The 19,171-nt window shown below is 42.0% G+C and overlaps 2 pseudogenes; one reads left to right on the forward strand and one right to left on the reverse strand.

Moving 5' to 3' along the window:
* The first annotated feature begins 3,632 nt into the window (after positions 1 to 3,632).
* LOC112178510 lies at positions 3,633 to 5,680 on the forward strand (annotated as a pseudogene).
* A 978-nt stretch (positions 5,681 to 6,658) lies between these two features.
* On the reverse strand, positions 6,659 to 9,197 carry LOC112180174 (annotated as a pseudogene).
* Between the last annotated feature and the right edge of the window lie 9,974 nt (positions 9,198 to 19,171).

Below are 19,171 nucleotides of genomic sequence, written 5' to 3' on the forward strand. Positions count from 1 at the left end.
ATCTTTTTTTTAATCACGATGGTCTCTGCACTTCCAAAATGCATCACCCTTGTCTGGACCCGACATCTAGGCCTACTTTTCATATTTTAAACTCCCACGAAGGGCAAAATGGACATCTCCAATTTAATCTTTTTTTTTTCTTTTACCAAAATTTATTCTAATTTCTGATTTTTTTTTCTATGTATTTTTTTTCTCTTTTCTAACTTTACCTCTCTTTCAGATCTCCAAGCCTAAAAGCCAAATCGATCCAACGCACGCCCTCTTCTACCGCATCAGAACTCCAACGCTGATACCACCATCTTCACCCTAGAAGAGAGAAGTAGGGGCTAATTTGAAATGGGGAGTAGGGTTTTGGTGCAGCTCTTCTGCTGCCCAATTCCTTCATCGGCAGCTCTCTGCACTATCTCAATGCCGTCGATGACAGCTTGGGCTACGACGTCGATTTCAGCGCTGTCGTCCTTGCACTTTCATAATCTCCATCTCCCATCGTCATCTTCCTCTTCGCCATTGCCTCTTAGCTACTGCTGCAAACTCATCAACTAAACTACACACTACACTATCCACAAGAACCTTATTATTCACAATCCTCCTCTCAAGTAGAGAGAGAGAGAGACTAATACTCCAAAGCTCAGATCTTTTCTGAAACCCAGTCAGAAAACCATGGCCGATTTTCAATCCAAATTGTATGGACATGGAAGAATGGAGCTGGCTAGCTCCTACGGAATTGGGTCTAATGGAGCTAGAGGACCCAATTCATCGGCCATTAATGGGATGCAAGATCTCAGGTGCTACAACGCCTCCTATGAATGCCCACCAAGAATCAAGCTTCACATCAAACGTCGTCTTCTCCTTCTTCTCCTCCGCCTTCCTAATGCCGCACTGCTGCCCTTATTGGCGCCCCGAAGCCTGCTGATTCCCATCCCGACATCATCATCATTGTCGGCTTCATCCCCAATTCCTCTCTCAGGACCTCCGCCAGGTCTGAGACCTTGAGCAGAGTAAGCCCCGAGATCTTGTCCTTGATCGCTGGGACCTTCTCAGGTGGGGCTAGTCTTTTCTCTGGCGCAGCGGTGGTGTAACTGGCTGCAGAATGGAGGAAAGATAGGATCTTGATTGAAGATTAGGGTTCTGGGAGAGAATTTTGAATTGGGAAGAAGAAGAAATCGGAGTAGGAAGATGGTCGGAAGAAAGGGAAGAAGACGAAAAGGATGTAGCCTGGAATTGGTGGAATCGGGGAGTTTTATCGTTGTAAGTTTCCGAGGTCTGGAAGCAGAGTGGAGGAAGAAAGGGAATAGAAAACTGGAAGAGGAAGAAAGGAAAAAAAAAATCTGAAGAAGTAGGGGTAGTTTGGACTTTTCATCCAAAATGAGGGTCAAAGTCTAGAAAATGGGCCCTCATGTCGGGTCTAACTTAGCATCTGACATCACATTTCGAGCCAAATTTGAATTTTGGACGAGAGTGATGCATTTTAGAAGTGTAGGGACCATTGTGATTAAAAAAAAAAAATCAGAGACCAAACTGATTTAACCATAAAGTTTGAGAGACAAACTGAATTAAGTCATAATAATAATATTTATATATATTATATATATATATATATATATATATATTTTAGGGTCCTTGACCCAAAGCCCCAAAATGAGTAAAAATTATCCCACTTACCCCAGCAACAGATTTTTGTTCCCACTTACCCAATCTAAATCTAAATGACCAATTTGCCCTCAACTCAATTAAAGAATTACAACTACAGCCATTGTCCTCTCTCTCTGTCCAACTCGCCGGTTCTCTCTCCTCTCTCTCCAGCACGCCGGCAAAAAATACCTTTGGTTTTTCAACGCCGGCGAGATTCTCCAGAAAGATGTCGTCGGAGGCGAGGATGTGAGTGATGGTCGAGATCGACCTCCTCAGCTGTCCATAACGACCTCATCGGCGACGAAGGCTTCTTCCTCCCCTGGGTCCTTGGCCTCCGTTTCTCTCTCTCTGTGCCGTCGAAGCTCCGAAGCTGGAGGATAAATCCGATTGGAACTCGCCCAACCCGGCCCGTCGTAGCGCAAACTCGTCGTTCTCGGTGGTTGAGGTCGACGAACACTGGAGATTGCTTTTGGTTGACTCAGCTTCATCGGCGACGAAATGGATTTCTGTCTCTGTTTCGGAGGAGTAGCATCTCCGGCTGATCTGCTGAGAATAAGTGAAGATGTGGCGGGGTGGTGGTGGAGCTCCGACGGGGTCGATGGCGACATCAATCTCTCCTCCCCGGCGAAAGTTCACCAGTGAGCACCTGAGGCGGTTTTCCGGTGAGATTGAGCACGGCTTCACAGAAGGGAGAAGGGTGCCCAAATCAATTTCATCATCTTCCCCGGCGACAAGCACCTCTAAACAACTCCCGGTCCTTCTTCTTCTTTTTTTTTTTTTTTTTTTTTCTCTATTCTTCTTTTTGGCCTTTTAATGAGAAATTTTGATGATATAAAATGTAATTATTGGAGTAACAAGCTACAAAATGGTGTTATGCCAAGGGAAATACAGGTCTATTGGGGGGCAATAGATGTCTATTGGGGGGCAATAGATGTCTATTGGGGGACAATAGACGTTTTGAATTGACGTAATCTCCTCTTTTTTTTCTTTAATCAAAGTTTTATTTGTGTAATTTTAGGAAAATTAGTTCCCATTTCGGTAATTGAAACGTCTATTGGGGGGCAATACATGGCTGATAATCGTCTATTGGGGGGCAATACATAGCTGATAGTCGTCTATTGGGGGGCAATACATGGTTGATAGTTGTCTATTGGAGGGCAGTAGACGTCTATTAAGGGGCAATAGGCGTCTATTGGGGGCAATAGACGCCTATTGGGGGCAAAAAAAACTTTTCCGGTGAGATTTTCAGCAAATTCCGGTGGGCGGCGGTGACCGGATTCCGGCGGCCGGTGACGGGCTCCGGCGAAGTCTCATGGTTTCTCTCTCTTCTTTTCTCTATCTCTCTCTCTAAGTAACAAAGAGGTGAGGGGTAAAATAGTATTAAAAAAAAATTAAAAACAAAAAAAAATCTTAATGGGGTATTAGGGAAGACTCCCTTAGAGTGTATTGGGTAAGAGAGAATTAAAAAATTAATGGGGTAAGTGGGAAAGAATTCCTTAGAATGGGGTAAATAGACAAACCCTATATTTTAATAAGAAATGGCCGTGCAAGAAAAACACACAGCCCCGAAAGTAGAAATTATAAAAAATGATAAAAAAGAAAGAAATTAAAAAAAAAAAAAAAGGGTAGCTAAGTGCCTAAGGCTGAGGAGCAGAGAGTCAGAGACAGAGATATCTATCTCCGCGTCTCGGTCCTCTTCTTAATTCCGAAACCTTCCCCAACAGAGAGACCCAAAAAAATCAATCCAAACCTCTCTCTCTCTCTCTCTCTCTTTCTCCTCCACAAAACCAACCCAACCGCTTTTCCTCCCCTTTAACAATTTTAACAATCCCCCAATCACTCTCCGACACCTCACCCAACCCTCCGACGCTAAAATGCGCCGGGCCATCGCCGTCGCGCCGTTGTTCCGAGGCCGCTTCTTTCTCTAGGTTTTTTGGTCTCTTTATTTCTTGGGCTTTTTTTTTTTTTTTTGGGTGTTCGGTGGGGTTGAAAAATCTTAAATGGGGATTAGGGTTTGGGGATTTGGGATCCTGATATTATTGATATGGGGCGGTGAGCCGACGTCTTCTCCGACGGAGTCCGCGGCGGAAGCGATCTTTGGATTCCGAGATTCCTATTGTCCGGCTGACGGCGTCACCAGATCGTTGGTTCTAATTATTGTGGTACGAATTCTTTTCTTAATTGTTGAAAATTTTTGAGGTTTGATTATCAAATGTTGCCTTTTGACTTGTTAAAGATTGAATCTTTTGTGGTTTTTGTTTTGTGGGTTGAAATTGGTATTAGGAGCTGGTAATTCGAATTGGGAATATTGATTTCAAACAAAGCTGGCTGCTTTTGTATCTGAAATGAGCACATTTGTTCTTTGAAGTTTTCTAAGTATGAATAGTACATTGCTTATAACTTTGATGGTTATTATCTGCTGTTGCAGTGTTTTCGATCTTTGTTGTAAGAGTTTTCGTTAAGGGCGAGACAATGATAGCTTTAAAGTATGATGCTTTGGAACATGAATCCTAACATTCCACTTTCCTTAGGTTATTGTTGTGTTAGTAGATGATAGACTGCTTTTGAATAGTAATATCTTATTTTGTTGTGAATTTTGAAATTGCTTTGCTTGTTCTAATTTTACATTTTGCTGCTTTGAAGGGAGATGAGGTTTCGTTACAAAGGGCATTGAATCTGGTTCACAAGAATAGTCACGAGTATGTGGCTGTGCTCTTCTATGCATCTTGGTGCCCTTCTCAAGGATGTTTAAGCCAACATTTTCTGTTCTGGCTTCTTTGTATCCTTCCATCCCACATTTTGCATTTGAAGAATCAGCCATCAGGCCAAGGTTTGTTTTATATTTACATGCACGCACCGACTCAGACATAAACATATTTTTCTGTTATATTCTAAATGTCATGTTATTTACTATTCTTGAATTGATTTTTTGCAGTATCCTCTCAAAGTATGGAGTTCATGGCTTTCCTACTCTTTTCATTTTGAATTCTACCATGCGAGTTCGATACCAGGGAGCCCGGACTCCTGGTTCTCTTATTGCTTTCTATAGTGAAGTTACTGGTAAGGCTTTTCTTTGTTGTACAAGTATGAGTCCAAAGTCTGTTTTCTTAAAACATACATCATATAGTGAACTGCCCTTTTGATTCTAATTGCGTCATGTTGTTTTAAAATTTGCTTATTACCGAGCAGGTTAACCATCTGTTTTATCTTCGATACTGTCGAACTTTTTAGTCTCTTTTTGTTTGTTTTGCATCATCATCCAAAGTCATGTGTTGTTAGTTTGCTTACTCGTCATTCTTTACTCTCTTGTTCTCATTTGTATTTATTTGAAGGAAATAGGTTTTTGCTGATGGAATTTTTACTGACCTTGTGCATGAATGTAGGCATCAAGACAGTATCATTGGATCAATTGTCACTGGAAAAGGCCGGACACCCACCAAATCATGAGAAGAATGATAGCAATGAGCAGGAAAGCTGCCCCTTTTCATGGGCAAGATCTCCAGAGAATTTGCTTCGTCAGGAAACATATTTGGCTCTTGCCTCTGCTTTTGTAATTCTGCGTTTGCTCTACATCTTTTTTCCCACTCTGATTTCATTCGCTCAATCCGCATGGAGAAGGCATGTCCGAAACGTAAGATTCGGGAGCTTGTTTGAGCACCCTGTGGCCTATCTAAAGCGTGCAGTGCAGTTGTTTAACTCTCTAAAAGAGCCTTGCAAAAGGAGTAATCTGCAGGAAGGAGCAATGAACGCCCGGGTCTGGGCTTCCAAGTCACTCGCCACAGTTTCCATCGGGGATGCAAGTACCAGCAGGGGTACTGCAGTGACTGAAACCCGTTGATTGTTACAGATTGTGTTGAGCTAGAAGCTTTGGTGTTCAAAGATTCATCTGAACACCCTTGTTCAAGGTGTCTTGCAACAGAGGTTAATTGTGCCATTGTATCTTGTTGCTGTAGCAGTTCATTCCTTGTTTGTCCATATTCCATAAGCTTTATAGGTTACACTCTGTTTAACATTCAAATTGCTGAATTTGGATCGCAATTTTTGAATAGGTTTAATTTAGTAAACCTTTCTTGTGCCCAACTATCATGTGCTTCTGTTCAATGTTTATGAAAGGGTTATCAGGTGGATTGTAACTTGGTAATTGCTGATCATTTCTAATAACATTCGAAATTATTGGAGCTGTATTGTAGAAAAAAATGAAGCCCTGAGGGTTGAATTGAAGGTGTACCTGAAGATTGAATTGAAGGTGTGTTGGTAGAAAAAATAAAATCCTGCAGATTTAATTGTAGCAGTTTCTCTATCAATGAATAGAAGGATCAGGGGTGGCAGAGAATTCAGCATCCACATGCAATTTCTGAATCAGACTTTTATTGGCAAAATCACAAATCTACTTCAGTTTATGGTGTCAGAAACTTTATTGTGACACTTGATCCATTTACCTCCTATAATTTTGTCCTCTACCTTAATTCAAGTTAAATCAGTAGAAACACAGTAACACAGATTTCTTCTGCGTGGCTCCCCACTATTATGGTTATGCAAGGAAAATTCTTCGATGCTCTAGTGCTTCAATGTTCCTCAACGGTAATATTAATTGTTCGATCAACTATTGATGATCTAAACCTATAGAGGCTCCCAACAAGCTTGGGAACCATAATATTTATTGTTCCTGTATAGTTAAATCACTGAAAGGCACTTGCAACTCCACCCAAGTGACTTGAAGCTCTTCAACTAAGAAAGTTACTATTCAAAAGGTGATATCAGAACATTAACCATGAATTGTGATGGAATTATCAAAAAGTTGAGATGGCAAGAGCATTTAGTTCTACAGACAATCATATCACCGAGAAAATGATAAGAAGATGAAGTTCTAGGGGTTAAAATATATTAGAAACATGGACATCGTCAATTTGGCCAACTATAATCTTCCCTACCAGCGGCTGCATACAACCATGTGTCTATCTCTCCCATCACATGTTAGCATACTTATATACATCCAGTTTTTAAGCAAAAAGAGTCCCTGCCCTGCTTAACATATCAAGCAGGGACTTGCTCAGCACTATTTCAGTTCAGACAAAAACCAAAATGGAAGACATCTGCAGTAAGATCCCAGTTAGCAGCAGGGCACTACTCATCCTCCACTGAGCCAACATCTTTATTCACAATCTGCCAGGAAAACGTCTTTCAGGATGGGTATACAATAGCATACTCGAGATATTTATCTATTTTATGTATTTCTTTGTATGAAGAATTCGAGAAGATGAATGTTACTTGCCACTAAGAACTAGACCTGATTATATTGGACAGAAGCTAAAACAAGTACAAGTCACAGAAGCGCCACAAAGAACTAGACCTGATTAATGTCTCAACTGTTGCAATCTATGAATGAATTAGCAGCCTTTTCCAGTGGCCTATGCTTCTTTCCTATAGGACTGAGGCAATCTAACCCTAGGAATGATGACTAAGCTCTTCAGGAGTAATTCTAGAAGTCTGCTAGTGTGAAATTTGTATCTCCTTGTTCCTCATTTTTCTATTTGTTCTCAATAACAGTCTCAGACATAGCCCACCTAAATATCAACAGCAATCATAGATCCCCAACTAATTAGCAGTCTCACAGATTTTCCCTAGTTGTCCAACATCAAAGAGTTTCTGTGACTGTTCCTGTACTCTACTTCGTTACCTATATCATTCTCAATGATAGTTGCACTTAAGTCTTCCTATTTACTATTCTTTGAGACAGTCTAAACCAAGAAATGAAATCTTTTGCATCTTCTTTTGCTCCTGCTTACACAATTAATTCCTCTTAACATGTCCTAGTGTGCTGGTTTAGTCAATTGACTGAAGTCTAACAAAAGCTTTAGAATCAAGGGTAAAGATCCAATATTTTACATTCTCAATTTGCTAAATTTGAGCTCAACTTTCTGTTTTCTTACCATCTTCATTAATCTACAAAGTTGTTTACATGCATCCTTTACAGATGGACTTCTGAGATTTGTATCCACTCTGTCCATAATAACATACTTGTGCTTCTAATGACCTTATCTATGAATGAGTGTAGCTTTGTTCATCAATTGGATAACTGTACAAGTTAGGGTGAGTAATTCATCCAAAAGCACATTTACCCTTGTTGAGATGAGGCACATGCACACTTTGAATGGATCTCACTTAAAGCTACAAAAGCATGCTAAACTTGAAAAAATAAAACCATTATAACTGGATCTCTAATGATACCTGCGATATGTAATCTTTCATGGTTGCAGTAACTTGAGAATCTAAAGCTCTCTCAGCAAGCTCATATAACAAAGTATTGCCTTCAGGTCACTTTGTTTGTCCTTCTGCAAATACCTATAATAACAAAAGATACTTGAGACGGATTCTCATAGTTGATCAATGATATATTACCATTACATTACAAATAACTGCAAATACACAATCCATTCTAGAAGAAACTCTAACCTTTGCTGGACAAGTGCCTCCAGTGCTTGTTTCGTGTTTCCTAGAACTGGATGGCTTTCGTTAGTTTCATCCAGTCCTATCCGCCTCAAATGTTGCCACAGATTCTCTGCAGCTCCAGGAAAACAAGAAGTAAGTTCCTCACAAAAAGAAATAATGAACAAAGAGGAACCATTGCCTGCATTGATGTTAGTAATATTTAAGAAAGCGTCTCATTGAGTCATGATCTCTGATCTGTCATTGAGTCATGATCTCTGATCTGTCATATATTCCTAGACAACCTCATTTAATCAAGATATTGGCGAGGTACCAGTAAGCGGACCAATTAAATGTTATAACCACAAATGATTCATCCAAGTAGTTTTTCCAAACATCAGGTAGCTATTCAAAGCATTAACTTGTTAACATTTACTAAAATAAACCAACAAGAAGGCCATACCTTCGGAGATTTTACCACCTGAAATATGCACAATACTCAGTACAACGAAAGTAAATCCAGTAAGATGAGCCGTATTAACATCCTCAACATACTTCTTGTACCTCAGCAGGCAGCTTACTCATGATAACATACGTTTTCGCCTCTGCCGCACCTGAATCACGCATTGATAAAGCATGTCAAAACCCGAAATTCAAACCTCAAAACTATCCTATATAACTGAAATCTCAATTAGTAACTGAATCTCACCTTGTTGAGAATTGCGGCCCTGATGGTTATTGGAGGAGGGACGAGCCCTCTGAAGCTCCCTCATTTCGTACCCGAAAATGGTGGAGAGCTTGTTTATTGCCTCGTTGATAATTAGCACCGGAAGATTTCGCTGGCGGTAGTTTTTGGTGATCAACTGAGTCAGCTCTTCTCTCCTAATTGGGCAGCCGGAGTTGTGGTGCGTCTTGAAAAGCACGTAGCGGATTACTTCCGCTACGAGCTTGTCCTTTTCCTGAGAAAGAAAAAAAGAAGACGAGATCGGAAATCGGAGGAGGTCACCGCTGTTGAAATTGAAAGCTTTGGGTCGATGAGATTGAGATTTGGAGTATGAAATCGGGTGCGTGCGTACCTGAACGGAGATATCGAATTGAGAGAGGTCTTCACCATGGTTTGACATGATTAGGTGAATTTTGGGGATTTTTGCGTCTGAGAATTGAAACCCTAGACAATGCCCCTTTTTATGTTGCTCAATCTTCTGGCGGGAAAGTCTGTGCTCTTACCAGTGAGTGAGGCGTCGGATGCACATCAAAAGTTGATTAGTCTTTCGTGAGTCGAAGTCACAACTTTTCACTTTTGAAGGGGAGACTATGTCACTAGATCCTTTAACAGAAGCTATTGCTCTACGTAACGGACTCGTCTGTTCTTTAGATCGAGGACACAACAGAGTTGAAGTTGAGGGTGACTCCAAACTTGTCATTGATGCTGTCAATAAAGTTATACACCCACTCTGACGCTTACTCAAAATTATTCAAGATATCCAAGCCATTGCTACAAGTTTCAACTCAATTTCATTTCGACATATCTTCCGGGAAGCAAACTTTGTAGCAGATGCTATAGCTAATCTAGGCCATAATTGTACTAGTGGAAATGTGTGGACAAATAGAGTCCCTATGGAGGCTTCAAGAGCCTTAATGTTCGATTTTGTAACTCGGGATGCCAGAGAGGCTTCTATCTTTAATATAGTCTTTTCGTATAAAAAAAGAAGAAGACTATGCCACTAGATCAAATGGTATTAAACGATGCACACTCTGTTTTATTTTAACTTTTTTTTTTTAAATTAAGATTTTTAGCCTTATAATTTTATTTTTACTGAGGTCAAAATGTAGTGGGACACAAATTTTAGGGTTTTACTAATATTTCGATGGAGAAATGCCCAATAAGTTTTCCGGAAACAGGGGTAACTCACTTTGTAGTCATTAGAGCAAGTCCACCTGTAGTAAAAAAAATGTCAAGGTCGAAAAGTCAAGGCGTTGACCAGTCAAGTAATTGTTCATTGCCACTAGACATTGGTTTCCACCCGTTTTTTTTCTTGACCAGTCAAAACTATTCATCAATTTTTTCTTACATAAATGAAAAACTAAGAATAAGTACAATACAACGTTATTTAGTTGTTGTACGAGAAATTCTGTTTCTAATCGATTTTTATTTTCGAAACAAACGTTATTTAGGGGGTTGTGAAAATTGACTTTTTATACGTTCGGAATTTAGGAAAACTTCCTTCATGAAAGTTGTAGAGCTCGTCGATACGATCTCGTGCATATATGGAACATAATATTTGGAGTTTGTATGAATTTATTATGAATTTTTGAAATCTGGAAACTTTCTATAAATAGCAAAAAAAAAAAAAAATTATGTTTTGTTTCAAAGGACAAATTTTTTTCTTTTTTTTCATTTCTCCCTCCGGTTCTCTCTCTCTCTCTCTCTCTCGCGCCCCCAGACCTGGCGGGTTTTTGTCCGACCCGACCCGCCTTTTCTCTCTCCTCCGTCCACGGACCCGGCTCCCCTGTGGTCTCCTCACCTTGCCCCGCCGCTCCGTGGCGTCAGCCAGCCCAGACGCTTCCCCCAGGCCGAGATTGAAGCAACCCCAGGCGGAGCAAATCGTCCTCCTCGGCGACAAACACCTCCTCTCTTCCGCGTCTCTCTTTGCACGCACGCATGGATGAGTTGCGGCGCCACGAGTTAGACGCTTGTCCTCCACTTCCGTCGATCAGCGCATCTCCTTCTCCACTCATCCAATGACCTCACCCACATTTCCGGGATGGGTTGAGCTGGCAGACGCCTTGGCTGGGTAAGGAATTAGTCAGGGCCTTGACTAAATTCTTGGCTTCGGTCAAGAAAGGCTGCCTTTTGGCTGGGCAGAATACCTCCGGTGGAAACCTAATTTTCCCCTCCATGGTCACCACATCAGCTTTTCCTAACTGGTGACCAGTCAAGAAGCAACCGGTGGAGTTGCTCTTACATTTTGAAATAACAAAAAAAAGCATCACAACAACGATTAAATACTGTTGCACCTCTTTCTTGTCCTCACCCATCATAGGGGTGTGTTTCTTTTACTCTTTCAAATCTTCAAATCTGCTGCATCCCTTTGCTTTATGAATTTTGTTTGCAGTTGCATGTTATTTATTCATTTGTGCGTGTCAAGTTGTGTACACTTGCATGCTTAATACACTTGTTTGTGCGTTTCTTTTTAGCCATGGAAACATCACCACCTTATGGCTAGAAGAGGTCATTATATAGCATTATACCTTTTCGATAAAGGAACGGCACCAGGAACAAAACTCATCGGTTTGCCACGATGTATAAGTTTTTTCAAGTTTTAGATGTCGTTTCGGGCCTCAAAACTGCAATTTACTATTTTTCCAGCATTTAGGTTTCTAGTCGATCCTTGTTTAACCCGGGGATTTAGGTTCATTGTTAGTTTCCTTAGGTTTCTTTCTCATATATAAGCAACTTAAAACGACTGTAGAACCTATCTTTATAACTGAGAGTTTCTTCTTATAGGGGTTTGTCCATTTACCCATTTCTAGGGGTTTTTTTCCCACTTACCAAATTAAGTTTTTTAATTCCTCCTTACCAAAACATTAAGGAAGTCTTCCTAATACCCCATTAGATTTTATTTAATTTATTATTATTTTTTTTTTTGAGTTTACTCTCACCCTTGTTACATAGAGAGAGAGAGAGAAAAAAACCATACGAGACTTCGTTGGAGCCTCGTCATCGACCGCCGGATCCGGCCACTTAGTCGGAATCCAGTCATCTGTTGCTGGATCTGGTCACGCCTCCCCACTAGTCTTTTTGAAACCTCGCTGGGGTCCAAAGAGGTCGTCAGAGATTTCATAGTCACCGGAAAGGGCTATTGCCCCAATAGACGTCTATGCCCCCAATTGCTAACGTCTATACTCCAATAGAACTTCGGTTACCAGAATGGAACAATCTTCTAAAATTAGACAATAAACTTTGATTAAGAAAAAACGAAGAGATATATCAATTCAAGACGTCTATTGCCTTCCAATATACTCTATTGCCCCCAATATACATTCAATTTTTTTCCTTTCTTCTGCCCCCTTTCCTTCTGCCCTATTACTAAAAAAAAAAAAATTTGATTTGGGCACCCAGAAAATACTCTGGCCACCCACGTCAAAGCTGATTTTCTTGCTGGTGCTTCGGAGCTCCGACTCCAAGATGGCTTACCAGGTGTTCGACCCTGCGAGGTACTCCGATCGGAGTCGTCATCTTCAGGAGTTGATGATGCGGAGTAAGTCATGCCGGAGTTCAATCCTCTATTCGGGGCAGATACGTTGTTGAGCGGCTTCCAAGTCACCGGCCTCGATATCGAATTCGCATTCAAATATGCAATACCTCAAAATTGGTGTGGTTTGGACCTCCGACACAACAATCTCATAGGAAATTGGCTCAGGTGAGCTCGCTGGGGGGAGGAGGTTGATGTCTCCGGCGTCTTTGGTTGTGGGTTTGAGTTGTCGCCGCTCCGAGTCGTTCAGTTGTAGAAAAGGCATCGGTGCAGCTTCTTGCCGTCGTTATGAGAACTTTCGTCGCCGGTGAGAATGTTGTCGATGAAGAAGACTGGAGAGAGAAAGCCAGCGTTTGCATTCTGGAGAGAGAGCAGAGAGAGGAGAGAGAGAGAGAGAGGAGAGAGAGAGAGAGAGAGAGAAGAGAGAGAGAGAGGAGAGAGAGAGAGAGAGAGAGAGGCAGTAGAAGTAATTGTTTAATTGAGTTGCTTTAATTGGGTAGGTGGGAATAAAAATCTGTCGCTGAGGTAAGTGGACAATTTTGCCCATTCTGTGTTTGGGTCAAGGACCCTTTCTTATATTTCTTTAGTGAATTTCAAAATCCTTGTTTGGAGTTTAAGCTTGTAAACCCAGATTACTTCAGACTACGTCAACAACGTAGTTGGTCATAGAAGAAGCTCATCTCTTGATTATTAAAACTGGCCAAAATTTTGCTAACAAAAGGTACTCAAAAAGAAGTAAGTCGATATAAATTATTCCTCCAGAATCCCAAATACAAAACCTTAGAAGTTACTTGAGAAGTGATAGGGTTTCTAACTTTCTAGGCTTCATAAAAGTTGATACCTTTGTGACTTAAGAAATCTTAAAACTAGCTACCTATCCATTATCCACTATTAGGGTTTAAAGTCGAACGAAGAGAGAGAGGAGAGAGAGAGAGAGAGAGGAGAGAGAGAGAGAGAAGAGAGAGAGAGAGAGAGAGAGAGGAAACCTGGAGTCTGTTCGTTCTCTCCCGGCCGATCGCCACTTGCAATCCCGCCGTTGCGTTCTGCCTGGAGGGTGTCGTGCTGGTTAGTGGCGGTCCTCACAGAAGAGACGTGGTCCAGGGGAGGAAGGGGGATTCTCGACCTCGGGTTGGGCATATCGATCTCGATCTGTCCCTCTCGGATCGGGAGCGACATAGGTTCTGGGGCTGTGGCATTTCTTTCTTCCCGGCGTGGTCTGGTGTCATCGATCAGCGAGTTGGGTTATGGAGGATCAGTCAAATTGTGCAGAAGGATCCCGGTGGGATCGTTGCTGTTTGGTTTGGATATGGATGTGGTCGTCATCTGGGTGAGAAGCTGCTCGCTTTTGGCAAGGTGGAAGGGGCGGTACGGGGTGCGGTAGGCCGCGAGGTGGTGTTGATGGTGCTCTCGTCGCGGAACGGTTTGCAGCATGGTTGATACTGTTGGGGAAGTGGTGTTGGCCGGGCTCTGTTTGGGCTTTGCTGGTGCGCATGGTTCCATTATTTGGTTTAGTTGTATTTCATTAGGTTTTCTGGTTGGTTTGTTAGGTTTAATAAGTCCCTACTCTTCTGAGTTAGGGTGGGTCTCCTACTTTGTTGAGAAGGATTTGGCTAGTGTTAAGTGATGTAAATGGTGTCATTCCCGAGGATGAGGACATTTGTCAACTCTGGTTTCGTTTTGTTGTCGATTACTGGTAAACATCCTTTACACGTGGTTAGTACCTTCGGACACGGTGTTGAAGAGACGTTGCCTTCTTTGCGGTGATTATGAGGTTTTACTAGAATTTTCGAGTTCATATGTTCAAAGTGCCTTGAAGTGGGCTAGATGTGGTTAGGCCATCTCCAGCTGTGGGGCTAAATAGCCCCGGGCTAAATTTTAGCCCCCGGGCTAATTTAGCCCCCCATAATCACTATTCATATGAATAGTAAGGGCTATAATTTCTACCATCCCAACCCTTAGGCTATAATTTAAATGCCCTATTATTTTATTGTTTTCATTATGTATTTCTAATATATAGTATTTTATAACTATGCACTATTTCCTTATATAATTATTTTTTTATCAAATATAGTAATTTTTAGATAAGATTTTATCGTGCCACGTGTCACGTTGTAGTAATTATTCAGATTCTTGATTAGATTGTTTGTGTGTTATCCCGATTACTTTTTAGCCGACCAAAATAAATAAATAATAAATAAACCAACGGTTAACTTAGCTGACATCAGCATGTGATGCCGACATCAGCCATGCAATTGTCAGCCATTCAAATATCAGAATGGTTTTTTTGTGTCCAACGTGGTCCCCACACACACAAGCCCAAGGGCTAAAAAGGGGCCATATATAACCCAGCCCATAGCCTTTAGCCCCCCAAACTCATTTTGTAAAGCAGCCCCTCAATTGGAGATGGTTTCACAAATTGGCATATCAACCCCATGGCCCTCATTGAGATGGCCTTAGAGTTGGGCCTTTGGCCTGATGTCTCTGTAACCGCGGTTCTTGGGGTTTGGTTCATGTTCCCCCCGCGCACGCGCGCTAAGCTTGTTGTTAATGTTATTTCTGTTCTAAAAAAAAAAAAAACCTTAGAAGTATAAGCCCATTAGACCAATCCAGAGTAAGGTCTGGTCCAAATTTCACCCTAACCACCATGGATGGCAAAATTGCTTCGCACCCAACAGTGAATTGCAGGACCCTTGTGCACTGCATTACATAACTTCCACCACCGGACATAACCTTGAACGAGTTGTTGTGAACTTGTTGTACCCCATTTGCATGGCCACTCGGACGTAGCTAATGTGCATATAGTTATTGAGTGATTTCTAATTACAATGAGCCGCTCTACAAGTAAATTGGGCCGATTGCCAGAAATGTTGGCCGATGAATAATTGGACAATTCATCTGATCTAAGACAAGTCACATAAAAAATAGGCCGATAGAGGGTTTCGAAAGTTTGGCCTTTGGTTATCGGCCGGCCCGTAGTCATTGGTTTATTGTCTAAAAGCCCATTGGCCAATACTCTAATTGGTTTCCAATCCGAACTCAACTTAGAAGGATAATGGCGATTGTCAGAGAGGCCAATAAGCGATAAAGATGAAATTTGATCAAGTAGTATTTCAGTCGGTTGAAATCATGTCAGCCGATAAGGAGAATTCAATCCAAGATAGCCTACTTCAAGATTAATTGCAGCCGTTGATGACGTCCATCAAAGCCAATCCGGATAGAGTCCAGCGTCAAGTCAGCCGACGATAAGTATTGAAGCCGAATCAGATAGAGTCACTGAGGCAAGAAGAGGCCGAATTCCACTCAACTTCAAAGAGTCAAGAGATCAGTTCAAGTCATAAAGCAGCCGATATAAATAGAAGCATCGACGGAAGACAAAAACACAACTCCAGAAACTCAAGCCATCAAGCTTTTCTTATTTCGTTTTACCTTTTGCTTAGGTAGAATTTCCGTCTGTTACTTTAGTTATTTGCTCTGCTAGTTACAATCTCAGTTACTTTATCTTTCTTGTAGCCTAGTATCGATTTTGAATTGTTCTCTTTGTTTTCCTTCAAACAACAGTTAATAATTGCAGCCATTCTAGTTTTCAGTTTCGTTGCTATTATCTTTTATTTGCTCCTTATTGTCTTTATGCTTTACTTGTTTAATCGTGTTATTCATAGTATCTATTAATCTATATTTACTCATACTCCACAACCACACCTAACTCACCCGACCTTCACCATCAAGTCCTTAATCTAGAGGCATCGAACCGCAGCCGAGAATAAGTTCCTTCCTCGGCTAACATTGCTTGATAAGTCAGATCTACATCCACTACACCTACAGTTGCACACTTGGCCTTCTGGCCGTGTGCTGGCACGCTCCGCATCTATTCATCAAGAAGGACATTTGTTCCTTGATCCCTCGGCTGTATAGCCGAGGTGATTTCAGAGGCAACATCTTTTGGCACGCCCAGTGGGACACAAGATTACTATTTCTTAGTAAGGTTGAATGCAAGGGAAGGAGGTTAGTCAACAAAAACAAGACAACCCATACAGTGTAAACAGGGGAAAGAAGTGTCTTCGGTGTGGAGAGTCAGGACATAATTCAACTTTTTGTCCATCACGGCCGAAGCTCGATCTTACTCCAATCAGAATGTCACTTGAGTCAAGTGGGAATGGGACCTCAGACGCTTCGTCGGTAGAGCAATCAGCCGATGAACGTAGAGCTCAAGAGCAGCAAAGACTGCAGCAGCCGAACTAGCTGCAAGACAGGAAGCTACACAAGCAGCGGCAGCCGACGCCGCTGCAAGGCAAGAAGACATGAGACGAGCAGCCGCTGACGCAGCCTTGGCCAGGCAATCTACTGAAAGTCCGTCTAGAGGCTTGCCACTTAATGCTTTTCAGAGTGCCTCGAATAGTGTAACCACTCCCGGTGCTATCATCCATGCAGCACGAGATGGTAGAGTTAGAGATACTGTGGAAGATGATTATTTAGGTCCGGCCGGAGTGTCAGCCGAGTATATGTACAAAGCATTGAATGAAGTTTTAAATTGCAGACGAATGAACTAGCTACTCGAGGAGAAATCAACAATAGAACGTTGGTAGATCAGTTAGCTACTGTTTTGGGAGAGAATACTAACCGATCAATCGGAGGATTGCAAACATCTCTTGAGCAACTGAACCAAACAATGGCGGCTATGGTGAATGGTCAGAACACTTTGCAAACCTTGCTGATACAAAATCAACAAGGCCAACTCAACCAAGCACTTCAACCTCCATGGCAGCAAGCTCATGCTTATGTTCCACAGCCACTAGCTCAGTTTCCTATTGGTGGACAGCCTTTTCAAGCTCAACCCCAATTTGGAATGGCCAATAATTACGTGCAACAGCCGATAAATAACAACAACGGTTTAGGAGGACAAAATCCACCTAGGAATGGGTTAACAGTCGAAGAAATAAGGAGAATCTGTGAAGAAACTGTAGGGCCGGCTCCTAGAAGAACGGCCAGGCCAAGATACACCAAACCATATCCGGAAAGGTTGAAAACAGAGACTATCCGAGGGATTCAAATTTCCTGACTTTCCTTTATTCAGCGGAGATGATTACCAATCAACTATAGCACATATTTCCCGGTTCACCGCGCGATGTGCTGAGCATTCTAGAGATGACGATTTGAAGTTGAAGTGGTTGAGAACTCACTGACCGGCCCTGCTCATGCTTGGTATGTCAACTTGGCTCCTAATTCTATTCAAAACTGGGCCGACATGGAAAGAGCTTTCCATGAGCAATTCTACAGAGCCGAACCAGAAGTCACAATCGCTGATTTAGCAAAAATGTATCAAGCAGCACATGAGTCGGCCCAAGATTTCTTGGATAGATTTAAGGCCGCAAGAAACAAGTGCAGAGTTAATTTGGGGGAGCTAGAATTTGTCCGGATAGCTCAACAAGGTCTAAATTACGAGTTGCGCAAGAAATATGAGGGAGTTGATATTAGAGACATCTTTGAATTAACCACTAGCGTGGCTAGATATGAGGCAATCATTAGAGAAGAGACTCAAGCCAGATCAGCCTCAAAGGGAACTTATTATAAGAACCCTACTGTTCATGCTGTGGAGGCCAATTTCCAAGGTTTGAAGGTCGAGGAAGAAGATTCGGCCGAGATCAATGCTGCCGAACTATTTGTAAACAAGCCAGTGGTTTGTAAAGCCCTTGCAAAGCCAACAAACCCAATCAAGGATAAACCTCAGCCGATAACCTACCATACCAAAGATGGCACACCTTTAAGATTGACACCTACCCGCACTTACACTTTTGATATCACAAAAGCTGACATAATTTTGATCAACTTCTTGCTGAGAAAGTAATTAAATTGCCAAACGGCCATGTTATACCTAAGGCCGATGAAACTAGAAATAAGTCTTATTGTAAATTTCACAATTCTTGAAGCATTCTACTAACAATTGTGTGGTTTACCGTGATGCTTTGCAGGATCTCATCGAAAAAGGAAAGCTGAAGTTTCCAGAGACGAGCAAACCAGCTCAGCTTGTCGATACCGACCCTTTTCCAGTCAACATGGTGTACGTCAACTTCCCAAGAGGCCACAGGAGGAATTGGCCAAATATGAACTTGTCTGATCCTAGGGCCCGAAGGAGGTATATGTTTCGTGACCAGAGGAGGGAGCCAGTTTATGATAGTCAGGATGAGGATGCATACGATATGACAATGCCACCGGCTTTGAAGACCTCATCGTCATCTACTTCAAAAGTACCGCCAGCCAGTGCTGTGATTCTGTGCAGCCGTTGCAACTGTGAGGTAACCCTCAATAATCTTCTGCAGATCAAGAACCAAGAGTTAGCTACTGATCAACAGGTAAAGCCTGGGTTAAAAGCCTCAACTAATTGTGAAGAAAGTAAGAAGAAAGACTCAGGAGGGAAACATGCTGGCAATGAATTGGGGACTCCCACGGCCAATTTGGCCGAGGATGAAGTACTTAAGCTCTTTGGCCCTCACAGTCCCAAGGGATATTATCAGGGACAACAAACTTCCCAAAGTGTGTTTAAGAGAATAAAGGAATCTGAAAACGCCGAAAGCGGACGACTTTCGGTGAGGAGAAGGTTGACTTTTGAAGATGATGATCTTGAGGGAAATTTTGTTGATGGTTTCAATGGCCGACGACGATCAGGTTTTGACCAAGATGATCGATTTTATGACCAAGATTACTTTGCTAGAAATAGAGGCCGAAGACCTTATAGGACATATCGGCCACCAGTTACTCATGATAATAGGTGGTATGGCCGAGCGGCCAGAGATCAGCCATTTTCCCCTTTGACAAAAACTCAAAAGAGGCGTATGCAAAGGGAAGTGGCTGCTGCAAGGCAG

The sequence above is a fragment of the Rosa chinensis genome, chromosome 7 (genome assembly GCF_002994745.2).
Source record: "Rosa chinensis cultivar Old Blush chromosome 7, RchiOBHm-V2, whole genome shotgun sequence".
Classification (NCBI taxonomy): domain Eukaryota; kingdom Viridiplantae; phylum Streptophyta; class Magnoliopsida; order Rosales; family Rosaceae; genus Rosa; species Rosa chinensis.